Consider the following 24385-nt stretch of genomic DNA (forward strand, 5'->3'; position numbering starts at 1 on the left):
AGTACCAGATCATCACTGAAAGATGTTTTCTAATCAACCTGTTCAGAGATTTCATTACACATCTGTGAAGCTGGTGGGACTTAAAACGAGGTCTAGCTCAGAGGCAGGGACACTACCACTGCACCACAACAGCCCATAGTTCCTCAAGGTAATATTATAGGTCCAACAGCTGCTGCATCAATACCATACAACACAGCAAAGAAACAGGCCCTTCAGCCCAACAAGCATGCGCTGATTCCTAATCCTCTGATTGCCTCACATTCATGTGTCTATCAAGATATGCCTTAAACGTTACTAATGTGCCTGCTTCCACCGGCAGTGCATTTCAGGCCCTCACCTCCCTCTGTATGAAAGATTTCCCCATATTTCACCCCTAAATTTTATCCCTCTCATTTTGAACCTGTACCCTCTTGTAGTTTCTACCCTGGGGGAGAAAAACCTCTGACTATCATACTTTTATAGATCCCTGTCGGTCACCCCCTCAGCCTCCTCCTTTCCACTGAAAATAATTGAGTTCTTCCAACTTCTCCACATACCTAAAACCTTCTAGACCAAGCAAAATCTGGTAAAATTTTTCAGTACCCTCTCCAAAGCATCCATATTCTTCTGGTAATGTGAACTGCACACAGTATTCCAAATGTGGCCTGACTAAAATTTTATACAGCTGTAACATATCTTGCCAACTTTCATATTTCACAGATGAAGGCAAGCATGCTATCTTCCATCATAATAGTAGGGATTTTCGCTATGATTGTTCAGCACCAAAATCACAACTTGTCAGATACTAAAACAGCCTGTGTCCACATATACAAGACTTGGACAATATCTAGGTCGGGCTAATTCCTAACCAAGGGCTTATGGTCTTTCCTGCTCCTCAGATGCTGTCTAGACCTGCTGTGTTTTTACAGTGCCACCCTTTTCGATTTGATTCTCCAGAATCTGTAGTCCTCGCTTTCTCCTAATAGGCTGGTGCTGTTTTCCCTAGAGGCTGAGGGATGACCTTGTAAAGGTTTATAAAATCATGAGGGCTGTGGATAGGGTAAATAGACAAGATCTTTTCCCTGGATTGGGTGAGTCCAGAGCTAGAGGACATAAGTTTACAATGAGAGGGACAAAATTTAAAAGGGACCTAAGGGGCAACTCTTTCACACACAGGATGGGTACATGAATAAAAAGGGTTTACAGGGATATTGGCCAACTGCTGGCAAGTGGGACTAGATGAATTTAGGATATCTGGTCAGCATGGATGAGTTGGACCAAACGGTCTGTTTCCATGCTGTACATCTCTATGACTCTAAGTAGTAAGTTAAATTCATGCCACACAAATACAGTCATTGACCAACTCTATCAAGAGAATATAACCATCTTTCCTTGACATTCAGAGGTATTCCCACCACTGAATTCCCTACAATCAACATCATGAGGATTACCACTCACCAGAAAATGAATTGCATTGATCATGCAAATATTGTGACAACAAGAGCTGGTCAGAGGCTAGGAATTCGATAGTTAGTAATTTTGTTCCTGTCTCCCCGATGAATGTCTACGATTATTAAAACACAAATTGAGTGTGGTGGAATATTCTCCACATCAATCCCCTGACTGAGTTCAGCTCCAAAAACACTCTAGATGATTGATACTGTAAAGGACAAAGCAGCCCATTTGATTGACAGTCCATCTAACACCTTTGATATTCACTACCTTCATGAATCACATGCAGTGGCAACAGTATGTACATAATACAAGATGATTTGCAGCCATTCACCAAGGTTCTTTCAATGGCAACTTCCAAACCCATGACCACCACCACTTACAAGCTTCCCCTTGAAGCCGCATACCATGCTGACTTGGAAGTATAATGCTGATTATTCACTGTTGCTGGGTCAATATCCTGCAACTCTCTAACAGCATTGTATACATCATGTGGACTGCAGTGATTCAAGAAACCTATTCACCAGCATCCTCTCAAGGGCAGCTAGTAATGGACAATAAATGCTGACCCAGCTTGAGACATTCACATTCTGTGAAAGAAATTTTAGATGAACAGTCATTGCCGGTGTTGCTAAAGGACTTCAGTTTGCAAAATCAAAGTGTGTCTTTTGCCAACCAGCAAAATATACATAATTAATTAAAATCTTATACTGGATATTACCTTCTTTTCATCCACTTTGACTAGTCTTTTTTTAGCTAATAACCACAAAACAGTTGTGCTTAATTAGAATTTCTGTAATCCTGCTAATGGCTTAGCTATGAAATAAAAGGCTGACTAATAAATATCAATCATCTGCAGAGTTATTCTGAGCAGGGCAATCATATGGGCACTATGATTGAACAAAGATTAACTCAGCCAGGTGATCATGGCTAAATGGTGCCCATTGAATGCATATACAACTATAAAATGAGAATAATATTGGTGACAAAAACTGAAATTGCAAGGAAGTTCAGCAGGTCTGGCAGCATCTGTGGAGAGAAATCAGTTAATGTTTCAGGTCGAGTGACCCTTCCTTTGAACCCTTCTGAGGTGAACCTGAAATGATAAAACAAGATTGGTGAGGTGTTCATGCAAATATTGAAAAATGTGTTGCTGGAAAAGCGCAGCAGGTCAGGCAGCATCAAAGGACCAGGAGAAGGGCTTATGCCCGAAACGTCGATTCTCCTGCTCCTTCGATGCTGTCTGACCTGCTGCGCTTTTCCAGCAACACATTTTTCAGCTCTGATCTCCAGCATCTGCAGCCCTCACTTTCTCCCTGTTCATGCAAATAGCAGAGTTTTGAGGCTCACACTTGAAAGTTGGCCTCTTAAGCAAAGAACTGGAAGGCTGTCAGAACCATAGAACTGTATATCAGAAAGAAGTCAACGGTTTTGAAAAGTGACAATCATGTTTTCTTCCTTCCCTTAGTCCCTGTCAATGATGTGGATGCTTTCAAAGCATATAGTCCAATGGTTCAGCTCAAACTGTCAAGAAGAGCAATGATTGAAATCATTTCTTTTTCAATTTAAATATTTCCCTTTTCTCAAATTACATTTGCATTATTTTGTCCATCTTAAAATCTGTCAATACACAGTAGAAAATTTAGACTAAAAGGAAGATATGTAGTTTAAAGAGTAAATTTTGGGAATCTGGGGGATTAGGTGCAAATTTGTTTTTAAGGAATTACCATTTCTTACCTCGTCATTCCTGAAGCACTTCTATAGTAATAGTTTTCCATCACAAATGTGTACTCACCTTTTGTTCATTTTTCTATTGCTATTCAGCAATTAAGAGTGAAATATTTTATCGAGCCAATGGCCGCTAAAACTTAATTGTAGTGCTGGAAACAAAATTTAAAAATTGGAATTTGGAGTAAATTGGAAAACCATGAATATATATCTGTGTGTATAACATTATTCAAACCATTATCTATTTTTTCTTTGTTTGAATTCATTCTAATGCTTTATTATTCCATGACAGACTGCTCCTATATACCTCCTGTAGTATCTGTTGTTTAATGTAACATAAAGGCAAAAAATCTTAAATGGAATTACTTGATTTGGCAGGGACTGACTAGTTAGTGGATATTATCACTTAACTAGTAAATTAACTCTGCTTGAATTTTAAACTGACTTATCCCATTCCATAAATAGACTCATTTGCTTGGAATGAATTTTTAAAAAACAGGAAAAATATATTATTTTAATTTCAACTTATGTGTTATTCTATTTTGTACAGTGAATGTGCTTTTCAGAAAGCGTTTTTTGTTCATTAAATAAGCTTCTTGAGCATCATGTTTTCCTCAAACTACTTTAATATCAAAGATCAAATTCTCATGAAGTAAATGCTATAATATCTATCTCTGCTGTATGTTTGCAATCAGAGCACAATATAATATATAATTAAATGTTGAAATTAAAATGCGATGCATTGATGTTGGTTTGAGAAAAGAATTTTGACTATTCCTTTCTTGAAAATTTTGCGATTCTGTGTACAGTATTGTGTTGTATAGTTAGCATCTCGTCTCTCTGTTGATGCCTCTTTGAACTAGCTGTAGCAATGTTAACAGCAGTAACTTGGAGGCTGTTTTTCCTTGCTTGCCTTATTTTTCCAACAGCTTGTTTGGCTCACTTGATAGTGGCTTAATCTCTAAATCAGGATTTAAGTACATTGTCTAAGCTGTCATGAGGGAATGCTGAATTGTCACAGGTGCCTTATTTTGTATAAGACATTAACCCATTCGGTTGGTTGATTCTGTGGTGATATTCAAAAGAACAGGTGGTTCAATAACGTCTTTGTCAACATTCCTTAGCTAACATTGCTATTGCAGATGTCAGATGCTGTTTGGTGGAATATGCCACATGTAAATTGATTGCTGTATTTCCTACATAACAGCGGTGAATTAACTTGAAAACTATTTTTTGGGCTTTGACGTGGCTAGGAATGTCCTGAAGGCGTGGCATATAAGTACAGCCTTATTCATTTGTTCCTTTCTCAAGTTTCCCTTTAATGGAAAAGGAACTTCTCCATGGCCGTGTGCCAGTTGGTTGGATTACGTTTCTAACTGATTTTAATATAACAGGAGGCTGCTGTGTTTGTACGTAATTGTAAACTGAACACCTTCAATGAATAGTTATTCCATTAAGAATGCAATGCTTTTGGAAAGTTATCTACTTTTTAATCTGAGTGAATTTAACACCTAACTTTTAATTGATGATATAGAACTTGAAATTTTTAGATGTGGCAGTTTAGAAAATAAGAATGCTCTCTATCTATGCTAGAATAATGTACACTGAAGAGAGTAAGCAGGACCTGAGTAGAAATGTTGTTGAAAGCAGTGTCCTAATTTGGAGTCAATGCTGAGGAAAGTGCAACTTTTTAATCTAATGGGGTACAGCAAAGTAGTGGTCATGTTACTGGACAAGTAATCCAGACCCCTGGTCTAAAGATCCTGAGCTATGAATAGAAATTCCATACTATAGAACCTGGGACTTAAATCTTTATTAAATAAACCCAAACTAAAAAAATCTAGTTTCACTAATGAGGACCATAAAATTATTATTAATGTCGTAAAAGTACATCTGGTTCACTCATATCCTTTAGGGAAAGAAATCAGTCATCATTACCTAGTCTTAGCAATATGGCTGACCCTTAACTGTTCTCTGAAGTGGCCTAGTGAGCCACTCAGGGCAATTAGGGATGGGCAACAAGTGTTGGCCTTGTAATATGACAGAGACAGACAGCCACATCAAATCACCTTCCCTGTACCTGTGTTCAGGAAAGCAATGGCTTAGTATTATCATTGGACTGCTAACCCAGACACTCAGGTAATGTTCTGGGCACCTGGGTTTGAATCCCGCCGTGGCAGATGGTGGAATTGGAATTCAATAAAAGAAAATCTGGAATTAAAGTCTAATGATGACCATGAAACCATTGTTGATTATCGGAAAAATCTATCTGGTTCACTAATGTCCTTACCTGATCTGACTCCAGACCCACGGCAATGTGGTTGACTTTTAACTGTTCTCTAAAATGGCCTAGTTAGCACACTGACCATTAAGGGATGGGCAAAAAAATGTTGCCTGGCCAATAATGCCTTCATACTGTGAATGAATAAAAAAACAGTAAAATTAAAATAATGACCTTCAAAGTTTACCCTAGTGGTTCCTAACAGGACATCTGAATAACGAAAACTAGACTTTGTAAAGTCTATAGTAGTTTACCAGTTTATAGTATGAACAAAAGATTTAACAATTTACTAGTTATAACTTTAGCAGAGGAGACAAGTTAATCTAATTATGCCCTTAATGTTGATTCTCCTGCTCCTTGGATGCTGCCTGATCTTCTGTGCTTTTCCAGCACCACACTCTCAACTCTAATTAATGCCAAAGATTTAAACGCAATAGTTTTCGCTCTAACACAAAGTAAGATAGACAAACAGACACAGTTAAGGGAAAAATCAAAAGAAAAAAAAAGTAAATGAAGAGTAACTGACCAGTTAAGCAGTCTCCGTGATCGATAACATCAACACAGGGGCTTGTGTCATGCTTGTTTGCTGATAACACGAATGCATGCAGTGTGCATCCAGTCGACTCTGAGGAATATTCATTTAATTCTTGTAACTGAGATTTTGTTATCTGAACTGTCAATAAGTTAATAATAAAAGGACAGCCAGGGAGCAAGCTAACTTCTATCCTGTAGCTTTCATGTGTACAATTCTTCTGACCCAAGTACGGTACAGTCCCAAAACCAAGTCAAACTCTGGCCTCTTCCTGCCAGACTCGTGTCCCCGAGAAACTCCAACATGTCTCTTTAACTTTTACTGTTAACTCTTTGTCTTCTTAATGAATTTTCCTGTTTTTGAATTCTTTGATTTTATTTCCTACATGTATTCGCATTGCTATGCATAATTCTTTTAAGGAGCAATGGGCTGAAGTTTACCAAATTAGGGTGTCTGTATTTCAGGGAGTTTTATAGAGGGTTTCTCTCCTTGGCCTCTAGCGAGTTCTCACATAGTTCTTTATTGGTTATTTTCTATGCACAGTGCCTTTATGGCACTACCCTTGCACCATATTGCAAACATCAGTGGTGTACTTCCTCACCACTGCTAGGACCTTCCAAGTTTTTTGATTCCTGTGCCATATTTAAAATCCAGCTGTACACCAAGTGAATGTGCCAGCCATGAATAGCTCTTCACAGTAGTGGGAAGGAAACAAAACAGAACAGCTTTTGAGGGCACATTCTGGTGACACTTTGTTGGAAATCGCATATTTGCATATCCTGCACCTACATTGGCAAAGCTTACTGACTGGGCTGCAGCACTGAAACTCATCACAAGGAAATGAGAAGTGGTAGGATTGAAAAATCCCATAGAGGTCCCCAGTGGATAATTCAAAGCAACTAGTTACATAAAACTTTATGAGGAGAAAGTGAGGTCTGTAGATGCTGGAGATCAGAGCTGAAAATGTGTTGCTGGAAAAGCGCAGCAGGTCAGGCAGCATCCAGGGATGCAGTCCCTGGATGCTGCCTGACCTGCTGCGCTTTTCCAGCAACACATTTGCAGCACATAAAAATTTATCACAGCTGTGACCTTGATGGCCACAGAGATAGGATAGTCAGGACTCTTTCAGGATGCAAGTCCTGCTCCCACAGAAGACCATTATGTGACAGTGTCCCTGGACAGCCTCAAACTGCAGCAGCAATGCACCTTGTTTGCCTGGAGAAAATGACATCAAGGACCTGTGTAGAAAGTATTAGAAATAGGCACAAGTCCTTATCAATGTGAGCAGTTGGTATCCATAACACGCATAAATAACTGTTTAACGTAGTATTCATTACACTGGGACATGGAAGACTCTGACAAGGTGGGATATGGAATGTCTGTAAGTGGACCTTGTTCTGACATATGCAGCACAAGATCTAATACACAAATACAATAGCAGATTGTTAATGCAGCAAGATTATTGAAACCTTGCCCATCATTCCCCACCTTTGAATTGTAGTCCACAGGTGATCTTTTACAGTCACATGATTACCTCTAGTACACAGAGATAGCAGTGATTAGTTTACAATGGTCAATGACATGATCAAAATTGCATCGCATGCTGCCTGATTAATGTAATTAACATCAATCACACATAGAGTCTGAGATTTCAGACAGAATCTGTAATACTTACTCAAGCCACTCTAGGTGGTGGCAGTCATTTTTCATTTAAATTGTGCATTTACAATCTAGTTTATAATAACCAGCCCAATCTGCTCATCTAGGTGACTGAGCAAACCCCATGTTTCTTTCTTCTTTCCTTTCTCTGTTGACCTCATCTGAGCTTCCCACCCAATTCCTTCATTTAAATCTTCATTTTCCAACAATATCCCCTGACCCTGAGCATATAGCTCAATCATGCCAACCACTGTGATACATTGATTCGTCTATCCCCATCATTGAAACCAGGGCTGGGGTGGTGACTGTCGATAAACCTCCCCCCATCCCATGTGGTCCAGTGCATTATTGTCTTCAACCCTTATGTTGAGTTGGCCATTGTCATAATTACTGTCCTTTCTGCATCCCAGTATGTTGCGTTCAATCCCCATAATTGACTTCCTCAAACAGCACCAAGAATGTTGAAGGAACTCAGTAGTTCTGACAGCATCTGTGAAGACATGACCTTAATTGAATGGTAGATTAGGCTTTAATGGGTTGAGTGGCGTACTATTGCCCCTTATGAGTTTCCAGCATTCTTTACTAGTTTCACATTTCCAGCTCTCCACAGCAGTGGCTCCCGATAACCCAGCAGTAACCAGCCCCCAAAGATTGACCATAGCCCACCCAGACCAACAGGTCTGGTCGACATGGATGAATTGGACTGAAGACTCCATAACTTGGAAGGGCAGCCCTGACTGTTGAGTTACCAGATCCGTGACTGACATTTTTGCTGCTTCTTGACTGACTTACCGCTAATTAGTTACATTGGACCTGCAGGACTGACTGGCCCATTCCTGAGACTATGATGATACAGAGCCCTCGACCGTTGCCACCCCAAGTGGTTCCTGACAATGTCCAAGCCCCTGAACTGAGATCAGATGTTGTCCTTGACTGACTGTGCTGAGAACAATCCCACTTGACTAAGGACTACTCTCCTGAGACTTTGCCATGTCTCAATTTGGTTGAAGCACATGCTTTGATGTGTAAGCGACTGGCACAAGCTATAGGTGTGACATTGATGTAGCATGGCGCTGTACAGAAATAGAGCTATTGACTGATCACTGCTAACACCTGTGACAAGATGCACAGCTTTGTGTCTGTGCTAAAAGGCAAGGCAAGGAATACGTCCTGTGAAACCTGTAAGTTCTGAATGAGGTGGCAAAGCCCAAAAGGGTCAGATAAAGCACAGATGCTGTGAGCAGCCAAGTAGGTGTGAAGTGAGCGAACGCTAAGGAAATAAATGAACAGCTTTGAGATGCACTCTGCATGGGATGGGTGCCTGTCCCTGCATAGTCTAGCAGCAGCATTACAGTCATAGGTGTCAGTGCACTCCAAAACACATTATTGAAGTGGACAAGTGTATTCTAAGTGTGCGCCATGGTGCAGTGAAGCTGAATCATGTTTAATGGCAAATCCATGGATGGTGGCTGCAAACCCTCACTAGCCAATGGTTATCCTTAGCCAGGGTTGTTGGGGACTGCTGTCTAAGATGGCACCATAGAGGAACAAGCAGAGAATTGGAGCCGCCAGTACCTGCTCTGACTTTAATGCTGGGATATTGCAGTCCTCTAATTTCTGCCAAGTAAGAGAATTGAAAATGTGTATAAATGAAGCAAGAATAAATAATAATGAAAAGTTAATGCATGCAGATAGGCTGCTCCCTGCTAAAGTGCTTGATCTCGCTGTTAAAACCTTGTCTGACTCTTTCATTTTTCTTGACATCAAGAATTTAATTTTTCCAATCTTGCCATTGCCAATGTCTTTCAGGATCTGGGAAAACAAACCCAGTGGTTGTCTTTCGCCTTCTTCATTTCTCTGAAGCAAATATGAAAGCAAATGAGACTTTTTCAAATCCCTTAAAGTGTAATTTCACATTTTACGGTGAAATGTTGCATCATTCATACAGTTGGAATTATGAAAATTCTTTTCAAAGTTCTTTTAAATTCTTCATTTAATTTTTTTTAAAGTTTAAATTCTAGGGGTAGTATCTCTGATAAGGCAAGTGCTTGTTGCACATTCCTAATTGCTGTTGAACTGTATAGTGTGCTTGGGCAGTTAGCTAACAGTCACTTTGCTGTGGGTCTGGAGTCACATTTAAGTCAGATGAGGTAAGGATGGCAGATTTCCTTCCTGAAAGAACATTAGTGAAGCAGATGGATTTTTATGTCAATTGATTATAATTTATGACAATTGAAATCCTGAAATTCCAAGCGCAGTTAAGGATAGGCAGTAGATGCTGGCAAAGCCAGTAACACGCACAACTATGAATGAATTAAAGACAAAAGTTCCTCAATCCTTCTCTTGCTATTCCTCCAATCATCAATTCTGTCTCTTGTGAAGCAGTAAGTGCAGGGGAGAAGGAACCTGTGATTGGACAGCAATCTCTGATGAAAGGAGCAGCTCCTCAAACAGCATATGTACATTTCACAAATGAAGGATGGCCTTTCTTTCTTCGTGCCATGATTAATTTTACTTGGCCAATTTGGGTTTTTGGAGTGAATTTGCTAATTGCCCCTGAGTGTTTTGAGTGTTGATATTTCCTCTCCACACCTGCTCATCCTTTTGCAGCAGCTTTCTTCTGTCACCTTGAAGGTTAACTGTTGCCACAGGCAAAACATCATTTAGCTATCATGATTTACAAGGAGAAGTAATATGAGCATTTTCCATAAACAAAGATAGTCCTGTTTTCTCATTTCATGAAAAGTGTTTTGAAACTAAATTATGACATCACCAGCAGTAATTTTTATTAAAATATCAGTATGATATGGTCTTCAAATAACTTTGCTAATGCAGGAGGCTGAAATAATAATCTGGGGATCAAAAAATCTATTTTAGTACCTGAAAACACTTAAAACAGACAACTGGGGCCAATAGATCTATGTAGCTGTTCGTACTTCACAAGCCTTCTCTCATCTACTTTTGCTGAATTCCCTGTTGAGATAAAATGTGACATCTCAACTGCATTCTTGCAGAGACCAGACATTAAACTTCTAATTTTAAAGTGTTCTTAACTTCACATCAAAATACCATTCCATGATCAGTAGGAAACTAGATGACCAATTTGTGATTCATATAGCATCTTTTAACACCATTAAATGTTCCTTAGGCACTTTAAAAGAACATTATCAAAACAAAAAAATCACTAACTCACATAAGGAAGTATTTGAACGGGTGCATCAAAATTTGGCAAAAAGCTAAGTTTTAAGGAGCATCTAAAATGAAAGAGACAAAGATGTTTCGGGAAGGAATTCCAGAACGTAGGGTCTGGGCAGATGAATGAATGGTTCCCTTCTGTGATATGATTAAAATTAACAATACACAAAAGGCTAGAATTGGAAGAGCACAGATATCTTTATTTGTAGAGTTGGGGGACCTATTAAGTTTAAGTTGGCCAATAATTGGACTGAGAAATTTCCATATACATGGGAAATATACTTATGCCTTACTTACATTTAACTCTTTCTCCTCTTAATATGAGTCTGCCTAGCATCTGACAAATGCATTTTCCAAAGTGCAATCAAGATTTCTAGTTTTTTATGCATTACAGATCTGGGTACGATGCCAAAAAGTACTGTTGAAAAGAGTCTTTATAATGATCTGACTATGTAATTTTATGTTATTTTACATCTTTTTTTATTCATTCATGGGATGAGGGTGTCATTAGGCTGGGCCAGCATTTCTTGCCCATCCCTAATTGCCCAGGGGACAGTTAAGAGTCGACCACATTACTGTGGGTCTGGAGTCACATGTAAGCCAGACCAGGTAAGGATGGCGTTTTCCTTTCCTAAAGGGCATTTGTGAACCAAATGGGTTTTTTTTTCTGACATTCGACAATGGATTTATGGTCATCATTAGACTCTTAATTCCAGATTTTTATTGAATTCAAATTCCAACATCTGCCATTGCAGGATTGCAACCCAGCCTCCCAGAACATTACCTATCTCTCTGAGTTAACAGTCTAGCGATAGGCCGTCTCGTCCCCTATATTTGACGTGAGCTTTCCACCACCCGTTCCTACCTTTGCATCTTCATCAGATTGTGCATGTTGCTAGCTTTGCCAGTATCTATTGTCCATCCGTAACTCAGCTACAGTGAAGGAATGGCGATATATTTAAGAATGTATTGGCTCACCCTTTGCCAGCAATCTTCGAATATTTTCCATGCCATCTCCAATATGATGGATCGCAACTACTAATAGTTGCTGCTTTAATTCGCAAAGATTTTCTTTATAAAAATATTGGGAAGATCAGACTTCTTTGCCTTTGATCTCTGTCACAAATTCTGTCCCCTAACCACAAACTCCAGTTTTTTTTTTGCCTTTTGTCTGAGGCTAAGCCTGACTGCTTGCAAACTTAGTGGCATAGTTGACCTTGAGAGGCATTTATAGGTTGGATAAAAGCAACTGTTCCTTTTAGTTGAAGGGTCAGTAATGAGGGACCTTAATTTTAAGGTGAAGGGCATGAGGTTTAGAGGAGATTTTTTCATCCAGAGTGTGGTGGAAATCTGGAGTGCGTTGCCTGGGAGAGTACGAGAATCAGAAAACCTCTCAATCTTTAAAACTTAAGTGGATGAGGACTTGGAATGTCATAGCACCTGTTGTTTGTAACAAATACATGTTATTTGTAATCATATACACCTCACTCTGGTCCCTCAGAATTCTTTGCTCTGAAGCAAACCCAAACACATTCAGCCTGTCTTCACCAACATCCTGGTGAACCTTCTCTGCACCCCCTCCAATGCAATCACAGCTTTCCTATAGTGAGGCAACTGCAATTGCAAGTCCAATGTGGCCTAACCAAAATTTTGTACAGCTCCAATGTAAGATCCCTGATCTTATAATCTATACCACAACTGATAAAAGCTATTCTCTCCTATGCCTTTTTAACCACCCTATTAATCTGTCCTGTGCCTTCAGGGATTTGTAGACAAGTACCCCAAGATCACTTTGTTGTTCTGAGTTTCCTGGTATCCTGCCATTCCTTGAGTACTGCCTTGTCTTGTTGCTTCGTCCAATGTGTATCAGCTCACACTTATGAGGGTTAAGTTCCATCTGACACTGATCTGCCCAACCTGTCAATACCGTCCTATAACTTAAGGCCTTCCTCACCTGGCCAACCGTCGCATCATCAGCAAATGTGCTTATCATCCTCCATATATTCCCATTTATATCTTTTGTATATATCATGAACAATAAAGCACCCAACACTGATCCATGTGGTAAGCCAGTAGACATCAGCTTTCAGTCACACAAGCAACCTTTTACCACCAATCTCTGTCTCCTATCACTAGGCCAATTTTGGATCCTATTTGCCAAGTTACCCTGGATACCATGTGCTTTTACATTCTTAACCAATCTCCCATATGGAACCTTGTCAAAGATTTTGCTGAAATCCATATAAACTGGATTCAGCAATGTGAACACCACTGGCTGGGCAAGCATTTATTGCCCATCTCTAGTTGCCCTTGAGAAGGTGGTAGGGAGGTGCCTTCTTGAATCGCTGCACTCCATCTGTTGGAGGTATTGATAATGAACTTGGGGAGGCTATGTGTGTAGCAAAAATGACAAAACTCAGATGCCTTGCTGAATAATTCTAGCAGTGCTCTTAGTTCTGCACTGCTTGATTTACATCCACACTAATAATTCTGCAACAAGAATCGTTGATCTAAGAAAAGGAGGATTTCAAGTCAGGTGGTGTGGTTGCTTAGTGTTTTATTGAATAAAAGTTGAATTTAGAAAAAAACACAGTTGCTTTATTTTAATAAAAATGACATGATTATGTGGCAGAATTTGTCATCTTTAGCTTGTTCATTTTTGGCAGGCAATTGCATTCATTAAATTTATGTAGGATTTATGATGAGATTGATGCTTAACCCCAAGCTGAATGGGATCATGCAACTGTATATGTTGTTGTAAATCTCGAAGATTTCCATTCTCCAGCCTGAAATTATTCAGTATGCTGTAATAACTCATAATTTGTACATTATTTCGAAGGATATGGAAGGGACCTGGGGCGGGGGGGGGGTAACTTTTTCACGCAGAGGCTGATGCGTGTATGGAATGAGCTGCTGGGGGATGTGGTGGAGGCTGGTGCAATTGCAGCATTTCAGGGCAATCTGGATGGGTGTGAGAGGTGGGGGGAGTGTTGGAGGGATGCGGGCCATGTGCTAGCTGGTGGAATTGGATTGGGTTGGGATGTCTGGTTGGCATGGATGGGTTGGGCCGCGGGCTCTGTTTCCATGCTGTACATCTCTATGACTTGAGGCTGTTTTCATTGGATAGAAGAAGGTTGAGAGGTGACTTAATTGAGACATATAAGATAATCAGAAGGTTAATTAGAATGGATAGTGAGAGACTTTTTCCTTGGATGGGGATGGCTAGCACGAGGAGGCATAGCTTCAAATTGAGGGATGATAGATATAGGACAGATGTCAGAGGTAGTTTCTTTTCTTAGAGAGTAGTAGGGGCATGGAATGCACTGCCTGCAACAGTAGTAGACTCGCCAATTTTAAGGGCATTTAAATGGTCATTGGATAGTCATATGGATGAAAATGGAATTGTGTTGATTAGATGGGCTTCAGATTGGTTTCACAGGTCAACACAACATCGAGGGCCGAAGGGCCTGTACTGCACTGTAATGTTCTATGTTCTATTTCGTGATTCAAGCTTTAACTGTTCAGTGAGAAAAAGAAAGTCATGTTGAGGCTGAAATCTAAATCATTTGTTACTTTTGTACATTAGTATAGAGCGATTACTCCAAATGGCAGAATGACCCCATATATAGGGGCAGAAGTGGGCCATGATGTCAGGGGCCACATCAAGCTGCAGGAAGTGCCTGTATGTTGATGTCACCGACTTCTAAGCACAGTGATGTCAGCGCATACGCAAATGGCACTCACCCTGGCCATTGTAGAAGGAGGAGTTGGGGAAGACATTCGGTGGGGGTTTGTTTGGGGGGGGGGGGGGGAGGGGGGCGAGCGCTGGGAGGCTGCAGAGTTGGGTGATCTTCACCTCCTTGGTGCAGCAGGTCTTTGCCACAACAGAGGGCAGTATTTAGTACTTATTTCTCAAGCATGCACAATGTAATGCTGGCCATATAAAGTTTGAGTGCTGTCCACAATAAGCGCAGCCATTTTATTATTTCTAATTTATAAACAAATTGATTTTTTTCCCCTCATTCCATCCCTAAAATAAACTAGTAACTGTTGGAATCTCGCTCGCAATTATTTTCTCTTTATATTTGCTACACTCAGAGTAAACTTTTGGTATTCCAGTGTCATAAGATATGATCTTCTTACTTGATTGGCTTCAAGAGAATATGATGTAGAGTGTGTGATTTATCTTTATTTTAATATCATTGACTTTCGGGTTTGGATTCGATCTAGTGGTATGTGGGATTTGGTCTGCATCTGAAGGGGTTAATGATTAATTTCTTTCATATTCAGTATTTCAATATTCAGTGTTTTTAAGTATTTCAGTAGCCATGGTAATTCATTTTTAAAAGTAGTTCTACAGAGAGAATTATTGGAGGTTAATTGGAATTTGTTTACGTTTGGAGAATTTTCATGAATTAACAAAGTGAACAGTTGTGCTTAAGGCTTTTGGTTTAAAAGGTCAGAAATTGATTCCTTTCTATTAAGGGAAAATCCCGATCACATGAAGAAAGCCTTTTTGGGTTTTAGTTTGACAGTTTTGCAGAAGTCATGGCTGAGGCTGACTGTGTAAAACAGTTGCTACTGCTAAAAGGAAATCATTTAGAATTATTAAGAAGTAGGTTACATCAATGTAAGCAATTTAATTTGTAAGTTCCATCCCAGCAGTGTTACAACCAAAGGAGTTAATTGAAGCAGAAAATCTAAACACAGTTGTTTGAAGGCTCCAAGAAGAGCCTTTTGGATTTTTAATGCTAGAAATTGAAGCAACAGTTAAGCCTTATAGATGTGATAGAGAAGGGAATTCTTTCTATTGTGAATACTGTAAAGGAATGCTTTTGGGATTAACAGGATTGTACTTTACTGTTTACTTAGAATCTTTAAACTTGTGTTGGATGTAAATAGTTTGGTTTATTCTACTTGTCCAATAATAATATTAACTGGGATCACAACAAAAATAGAAATCCTGACTGGAGCTGCGATGACTTACACCATAATTGTATTGAAAGTGAAGGCATCCCTGTCTTCAGATTTTCAGATGCCATTGTTTTGTATTTGCACCAAGTTTGTGTAGTTATTTATGAGTTGGCAAATAGGCAACCGAGAAGCTGTACTGTCACACTGATTTGGTACGGATTCCAATGTAAGGTCAGGAGTGGGCATGTTCGCTGATGAATGCAAAAAGATTTGGACAGCATCAAGGCTTGGGCTGAAAAGTGGCAAGTAACATTTGTGCCACACAAATGCTAGGCAATGGCCATCACCAATAAGGGACAATCTTACCACACCCCCTCCACATTCACTGGTGATACTATCACTAAATCGTCCACTATCAACATTTGGGAATTACTATTGGCCAAAAACTCTGTTGGACTCACCACATAAACATAGTAGGTACAAGAGCAAGTCAGAGGCTAGGAATACTGTGGTAACTCACATCCTGACTCCCCAGCACCTGTCCACCATTAATAAGGTACAAGTCAGGAGTGTGATGGAATACTCCCCAGTTGCCTGGACTGGTGCAGCTATAACAATGCTCAAGAAGCTTGAACCATCCAGGACAAAGCAGCTCACTTGATTGGCACCACAACTACAAATATCCATGACCTCAGATGCTCAGTAGCAGCAGTGTGTACTATCTACAAGATGCACTGCAGAAATTCACCAAAGATCCTCAGATAGTCCAAACACACGACCATTTCCATTTCGAAGGACAAAGGCAGCAGATATCTAGAAACACCACCACACACAAATTCCTCTCCAAGCCATTCACCATACTGATTTTGAAATATATCACTGTCCTTCAGTGTCACTGGGTTCAAATTCCTGGAATTCATTCCCTAATGGCATTGTGGGTCCACCCACACCAGATGAACTACAGCAATTCAAGAAGGCAGCTCACCCCTTCAAGGACAACCAGGGATCGGAGATAAAATGCTGACCAGCCATCAACACCCATATTCCATGAATGATTATTTTTAAGAAAAGAAAAGATAAGAAAAGCCTATATAGCATCAAAGTTAAAAATCACACCGCCATGTTATAGTCCAACAAATTTATTTGGAAGCATTAGCTTTCAGAGCATTGCTCCTTCAGGTGGTTGTGGATGAAGGAGCAGTGCTCCAAAAGCTTGTGCTTCCAAATAAACTTGTTGGATGACAACCTGATGTTGTGTGATTTTTAACTTTGTACACCCCAGCCCAACACTGGCACCTCCAAGTCATATATAGCATCAGAATGACACAAGCACTTCTCCTTTACTCCTGTGGATTGATGCATCTGTCAGGATAATTGCTACATATCTACAGCATAGCAGCGTTTTCTATAGTGAAAGAGCTGACAGGTAACTTTTTAATGATGACAGGACTATTTATGGACTTGATTTCCATTAGAAATGCTTCATATTATTTTTGTAGCAATGCAATTAGGCTGGTAAGGTGCAAGGTTTTACTATCTAACAGCCTAACCTCGGTTGTTGGTAAAATTCTAGAATCCATCATTAAGGATGAGGTTTCTAAATTCTTGGAAGAGCAGGGTCGGATTAGAACAAGTCAACATGGATTTAGTAAGGGGAGGTCGTGCCTGACAAGTAGGTGTTCCAACAATTGGAATTCTTTGAAGAGGTGACAAGTAGGTGATAAATGCCAGAGGAAACACCACAGAAGCGCTTCACAGGAGGCTCCCAAGTACTGAGGATATCACCTAGACAGGGGACGAAACGTTTGCAACAAAAATTTCCAGCTCGGCGAACAGAACCACAACAACAAGTAGGTTAGACCAGGGAAACCCAGTGGATGTGGTCTATCTAGACTTCCGAAAGGCCTTTGATAAGGTGCCACACGGGAGGCTGCTGAGCAAGGTGAGGGCTCATGGTGTTCGAGGTGAGCTACTGGTATGGATTGAGGATTGGCTGTCTGACAGAAGGCAGAGAGTTGGGATAAACTCCGGAATGGCAGCCGGTGACAAGCGGTGTCCCGCAGGGTTCAGTGTTGGGGCCGCAGCTGTTCACGTTATATATTAATGATCTGGATGAAGGGACTGGGGGCATTCTAGTGAAGTTTGCCGATATTACGCAGTTAGGTGGACAGGCAGGTAGTACTGAGGAAGTGGGGAGGCTGCAGAAGGATCTAGACAGTTTGGGAGAGTGGTACAGGAAATGGTTGATGGAATTCAATGTGAGCAAATGTGAGGTCTTGCACTTTGGAAAAAAGAATACAAGCATGGACTACTTTCTAAACGGTGAGAAAAATCATAAAGCCAAAGTACAAAGGGATCTGGGAGTGCTAGTCGAGGATTCTCTAAAGGTAAACATGCAGGTTGAGTCCGTGATTAAGAAAGCGAATGCAATGTTGTCATTTATCTCAAGAGGGTTGGAATATAAAAGCACTGTTGTGCTACTGGGACTTTATAAACCTCTGGTTAGGCCCCATTTGGAGTACTGCGTCCAGTTTTGGTCCCCACACCTCAGGAAGAACATACTGGCACTGGAGCTGTCCAGCGGAGATTCACACGGATGATCCCTGGAATGGTAGGTCTAATATTTGAGGAACGGCTGAGGATCCTGGGATTGTATTCATTGGAGTTTAGAAGATTAAGGGGAGATCTAATGGAAACTTACAAGATAATACATGGCTTGGAAAGGGTGGACGCTAGGAAATTGTTTCCTTTAGGCGAGGAGACTAGGACCCATGGACACAGCCTTAGAATTAGAGGGGGTAAATTCAGAACAGAAATGAGGAGACATTTCTTCAGCCAGAGAGTGGTGGACCTGTGGAATTCATTGTCGCAGAGTGCAGTGGAGGCTGGGGCGCTAAATGTCTTCAAGGCGGAGATTGATAAATTCTTGATGTCACAAGGAATTAAGGGCTACGGGGAGAATGCGGGTAAGTGGAGTTGAAATGCCCATCAGCCATGATTGAATGGCGAAGTGGACTCGATGGGCCAAATGGCCTTACTTCCACTCCTATGTCTTATGGTCTTATAGTCTAACTTACTTTAAAGGAAAATCATTTCGAATTCATCAGTGTTATCCAGTTCCCCCGCTGTGCAATTCCAGATGCTGTCTGTCACACTCCACTAACCTGAATATTGAAAACAGACACCTAGGTTAATTTTAAGCAACAAACCAAGTTTGAGCAATAATCACATGAACCAGTACACACCCGAGTTTCCTTGACAAATATAGATCAATGAGAATTCCAACCATTACTTGTCATACGCCTCTCCTAGGCCATTGCTGGACAAGTGACCTGCTCTGTTAGCATTTCCTCCTTTAAGGAATCCAGGACACACTTTTCAATGGCCTATGGCCATGCGTTTGGAGGCAGAAGTGAAATTGGGAGAGAAGTCTCATTAGGCCAATTCTATGATGTCTTCCCACTCCACAAGACACTCCAGGAAACCGAGACTGGTTGCCCAAAAATCTGTAGTGCTCAATCAATTAGTCATATCTGGTTTGATTAATGGCACTCTTCATCCAGAATAGAGGGCACCCACTGAGCTAGGAAACCATCTACGAAGTGTTGGCTAATTCCAGGCAGCAGAATGGGTAACTATTGCTACCTGATGCTAAATTTCTTAGTGCTGACACTGTAAATAAATGGTCATAACGTAGCGGTGCCCATTACTCTTGATTTTTTTTCCCTTTCTTTCATGTGTGTGCCTAACCCATTTTTTTCTAACCCATTTGTACTACTTGTACCCCCTATTTGTGACCAGTGTCCACACACTTCTGCAGCACCTACCTCTGCTGCCCGCTGTTCAAATCGAGTGTTCCCCTGCTGCCCTTAATTTATTGGAGTTCCCAGAGGCAGCTGCTTAATTGGTCAGCTCCTCCAGAATCTCCCTCAGTTTCTCTCTGCTATCATTTACTAGTCAATTAGCTGGATGGCTGGTTTGTGATAGAGTGACTCAACAGTTCAGGTTCCATTCTTATACCAGCTAGGTTTACCATGAAGATACTACCTTCTCAGCATTGCCCCTTGCCTGAGATGTGGTGACCCTTACCACCTTTCATCTCTTAATGAGAGAGATACCTATGGTGACTCTCACTTTACTGTGTTCCACATTCATTCCAACAGGAATAGAATCCGGAAATTAAAATTTGCTCCCAGCATACACCGCACCCAGATTCCTCATTCATGTTGATGCTGTTAGCAACATCACCCGTATAATCCATCCTAGACAACATTATAGAAATGTAATTGCCCTAAGGTCCTTCAAGGTGCAAGAAATATATTTTCTTTGAAATCATATTAATTCTGCAGGAAGCTGTTTCAATTTTAATCTAAAGATAGCAGAATCATCCAGATTGTATGTTATGATTATTCAAGGGATTGTTGTTAATGTAATAATGGGGCAATGCTTTGTGAATTTTAATAAGTTGTCACTGGTTCCAATAAATCTGTGACCAATAAGGCCAGTTCCTGATTCTATACATTTGAGCATTGAAAATTGAACTTTTTTTTCGCTGGCTGAGCTGGAAAGTAATCTAAATATTTAAACTGAAAATAAAAGCAAAGTACTGCAGATACTTCAAATCTGAAATAAACAGAAAATGCTGGAGTAACTCAGCAGGTCTGGCAGCATCTGTGGAGAGAGAAACAGAATAGCGTTTCAAGTCTGATAGGACTCCTCTGAAGAGTTCTGAAGATGCTGCAAATCTAAGTTTCTCCAGAACTTATTTATTCTTTAACATGACATGCTGCATGTCATGAATGAGTAATGCATAAATAAGCAACTTATTAACTTGAACTGTCACCAAATGGAAGGACCCATGTTCCAAATTGGCATCGCTCATCCAAGAACATAGGCTAGAACATCACTTTTGAAAAAGTGAAAAGGACATATGGAGTAGACTGCTGCTTAAAGCAATTAAAATTGTTTTCTTATAATTGCTGGGGTTTTTTTATAAGAGATATGAGCATAGGATTGGGGATTTGTGGGTAAACTTGGAAATCTGCTGGAATCTTTTATTAAGGAGGAAATAACCACCACTTAGACCTCAGTGCGATCTGACAAAGTCAGAACATAGTTTGTGAAAGGGAAATCATGTTTAACTCTGGAGTTTTTTGAGGAAATAAACAAGTTGGATACAGGGGAACTTGTCGATGTGGTGTTAGATTTCGAAAAGGCATTTAACAAGGTACTGCATCAAATTTTACAATGCAAAGAACGTATGGTGTAGGGAGTAACAGGTTAGCATGGATAAAAGATTGGTTAGCTTACAGGAACAGGGGACAGGCATAAATTGACCATTTTAGGTTTTTCAAAATTGACACAGGGATCAATGTTTGGGCCTCAACAATCCACAATTTACATGAATAACTTGGATGAAGTGACCATCAGTGTTTAAAATAATGAAATGATCTTACTGAGCCATATAAGGTTCTGAAAAGATTTGAGAAGGTGGATGCTGGAAGGATGTTTTCTCCCTTTTGGGAGCATTCAGAGTTTAAAAATAACAAGGCTCATATTTAAGATAGAGACGATTTTAACTTTCCAAACATAGACTGGGACTGCCAGAGTGTTAAGGGTTTAGATGGAAAGGAATTTGTAAAGTGTGTACAAGAAAATGTTCAGATTCAGTATGTGGATGCACCTACTAGAGGAGGTGCAAAACTTGCCTATTCTTGGGAAATAAGGCAGGGCAGGTGACTGAGGTGTCAGTGGGAGAGCGCTTTGAGGCCAGCGAGCATAATTCTATTCGTTTTAAAATAGTGATGGAAAAGGATAGACCGGATTTAAAAGTTGAAGTTCTAACTTGGAGGAAGGCTAATTTTGACGGGTATTAGGCTAGAACTTTCAAAAGCTGTTTCGGAGCAGATGCTCACAGGTAAAAGGACAGCTGGAAAATGGGAAGCCTTCAAAAATGAGATAATGAGAGTCCAGAAACAGTATATTTCTGTCAGGGTGAAAGGAAAGGCTGGTAGGTGTAGGGAAAGCTGGATGACTAGAGAAGTTGAGGGTTTGGTTAAGAAAAAGAAGGAAGCATATGTCAGGTATAGACAGGAGAGATCGAGTAAATCCTTCGAGTATAAAGGCAGTAGGAGGGCAAAAAGGGGACACAGATAGTTTTGGCAAATATGGTTAAGGAGAATCCAAAGGGATTTATAAATAACATTAAGGACAAAAGGGTAACTAGGGAGAGAATTGGGCCCCTCAAAGATCAGCAAGGCAGTCTTTGTGTGGAGCCACAGAAAATGGGGGAGATACTAAACGAGTATTTTGCATCAGTATTTACTGTGGAGAAGAAGATGGGAGGTATAGAATATGGGGAAATATATAGCAACATCTTGAAAAATGTCCATATTACAGAGGAGGTGGTGCTAGATGTCTTGAAACACATAAAAGTAGATAAATCCCCAGGATCTGATCAGGTATACCCTAGAACTCTGTGGGAAGCTCGGGAAGTGATTGCTGGGCCTCTTGCTGAGATATTTGTATCATCGATAGTTACATCTGAGGTGCCGGAAGACTGGAGGTTAGCTAATGTGGTGCCACTGTTTAAGAAGGGTGGTAAGGACAATGCAGGGAACTATAGACCAGTGAACCTGATGTCGGTGGTGGGCAAGTTGTTGGAGGGAATCCTGAGGGACCGGATGTACATGTATTTGGAAAGGCAAGGACTGATACTGGATAGTTGGCATGGCTTTGTGCTTGGGAAATCATGTCTCACAAACTTGATTGAGTTTTTTGAAGAAGTAACAAAGAGGATTGATGAGGACAGAGTGGTGGATGTGATCTCCATGGACTTCAGTAAAACGTTCAACAAGGTTCCTTGTGGGAGACTGGTTAGCAAGGTTAGGTCTCATGGAATACAGGGAGAACTAGCCTTTTGGACACAGAATTGGCTCGAAGGTAGAAGTCTGAAGATGGTGGTGGAGGGCTGCCTTTTAGACAGGAGGCCTGTGACTAATGGTGTGCCACAAAGATCGGTGCTCAGTCCATGCTTTTCATCAGTTATATAAATGATTTAAACATGAACATAGGAGGTATAGTTAGTAAGTTTGCAGATGACACCAAATTGGAGGTGTAGTGGACAGCGAAGAAGGTTACCTCAGAGTACAACAGGATCTTGACCAGATGCGCCAATAGGCTGAGGAGTTACAAATGGAGTTAAATTTAGATAAATGCGAGGTGCTGCATTTGTGAAAAGCAAATCAGAGCAGGACTTATACACTTAATGGTAAGGTCCTGCGGAGTGTTGCTGAACAAAGAGACCTTGGATTGCAGGTTCATAGTCCTTGAAAGTAAAGTTGCAAGTAGATAGGATAGTGAAAAAGGGGTTTGGTATGCTTTCATACCAAATGCACTGAGTACAGGAGTTGGGAGGTCATGTTACGGCTGTACAGGACATTGGTTAGGCCACGTTTGGAATATTGCATGCAATTCTGGCCTCCTTCCTATTGAAAGGGTGTTGTTAAACTTGAAAGGGTTCAGAAAAGGTTTACAAGGATGTTGTTAGGGTTGGAGGCTTTGAGCAAGAGGGAGAGGCTCAACAGGCTGGGGCTGTTTTCCCTGGAGTATCAGAGGCTGATGGGTAACCTTCTAGAGATTTATAAAATCATGAGAGGCATGGATAGGATAAATAGACAAGGTCTTTTCCCTGTGGGGAGACCAGAATTAGGGGGCGTAGGTTTAGGGTAAGAGGTGAAATATATAAAAGGGACCTAAGGGGCAACTTTTTCACGCAGAGGGTGGTGCGCTTTTGGGATGAGGTTCCAGAGGAAGTGGTGGAGGCTGGTACAAGTACAGTATTTAAAAGGCATCTGGATGGGAATATGAATAGGAAGGATTTAAATGGATATAGGCCAAGTTCTGGCAGCTGGCACAAGATTGGGTTGGGATATCTGGTCAGCATGGACAAGTTGGACCGAAGGGTCTGTTTCCGTGCTGTACATCTCTGTGACTCTATGAATGCAATGTTTTCTCGAAGTTGAGTGTTTAGAACTCTCTTCCCAAGAGTGTGGCAGAGGCAAAGTCATTGAATATTCTTAAGGCTGAGGTAGTTAAGTTAGTTTTTTGACTCCTTTGTTATTTTAAAAAATATTGTGGTAAGCAGGAATATGGAGTTGAGTTCACAGTGAGATCAGCCATGGTCTCATTAAATCCCATTGATCTCAGGCATGATCTTAGCAAATGACTGAGCAAGCTCAAGTGGCTGAATGGCCCACTCCTCCTAATCCATCTGTACCTAAGTAAGTAAATGTAACCATTTCCATTTTGACTGCTTTGTGAAGTTGTCACTGGCAAATGTGTCCTGTTGCAATCTTGTAACACAACAGGCACCAACTTTAAAAAAAGATAAATTTCTCCAGCACCAAACTGCCAGCTCAGTATTGTACATCTTGTGTAATTGGAAGCTCTTCTTGCTTAAATGGAGAAGCAGCACATGATCACCACTGCTATTCTACATGAATCTTCCTTTGTTATTGAGAAACTACAAAATCATATAGACTATTCTCCATGACTTGTTATAGGCCAGAGCTTTAACAAATAGGAACAACATTTTTAACTTTGAAATATGTTTTATTGTTCATTCAAATTCAAAGTTTGTATAG

General features: G+C 40.5%; 1 protein-coding gene and 1 long non-coding RNA gene across 2 annotated transcripts in view; one reads left to right on the forward strand and one right to left on the reverse strand.

Moving 5' to 3' along the window:
- LOC148150655 (uncharacterized) overlaps positions 1-5702 on the reverse strand; it is a 32373-nt gene extending 26671 nt beyond the window's left edge. The window contains exons 1-2 of the long non-coding RNA XR_015754378.1: positions 5450-5702; positions 3227-3311 (exon numbers count right to left, since the gene is read on the reverse strand). This is a non-coding gene — a long non-coding RNA (uncharacterized LOC148150655). The remainder of the gene's footprint in view (positions 1-3226; positions 3312-5449) is intronic.
- Positions 1-24385, forward strand: part of cdc40 (cell division cycle 40 homolog (S. cerevisiae)) — a 130637-nt gene that overhangs the window by 93041 nt on the left and 13211 nt on the right. The window lies entirely within an intron of this gene.

This window comes from Chiloscyllium plagiosum, unplaced genomic scaffold (genome assembly GCF_037043375.1).
Source record: "Chiloscyllium plagiosum isolate Xiang-an unplaced genomic scaffold, Cpla_swu_hap1 HiC_scaffold_3, whole genome shotgun sequence".
NCBI classification, from domain to species: domain Eukaryota; kingdom Metazoa; phylum Chordata; class Chondrichthyes; order Orectolobiformes; family Hemiscylliidae; genus Chiloscyllium; species Chiloscyllium plagiosum.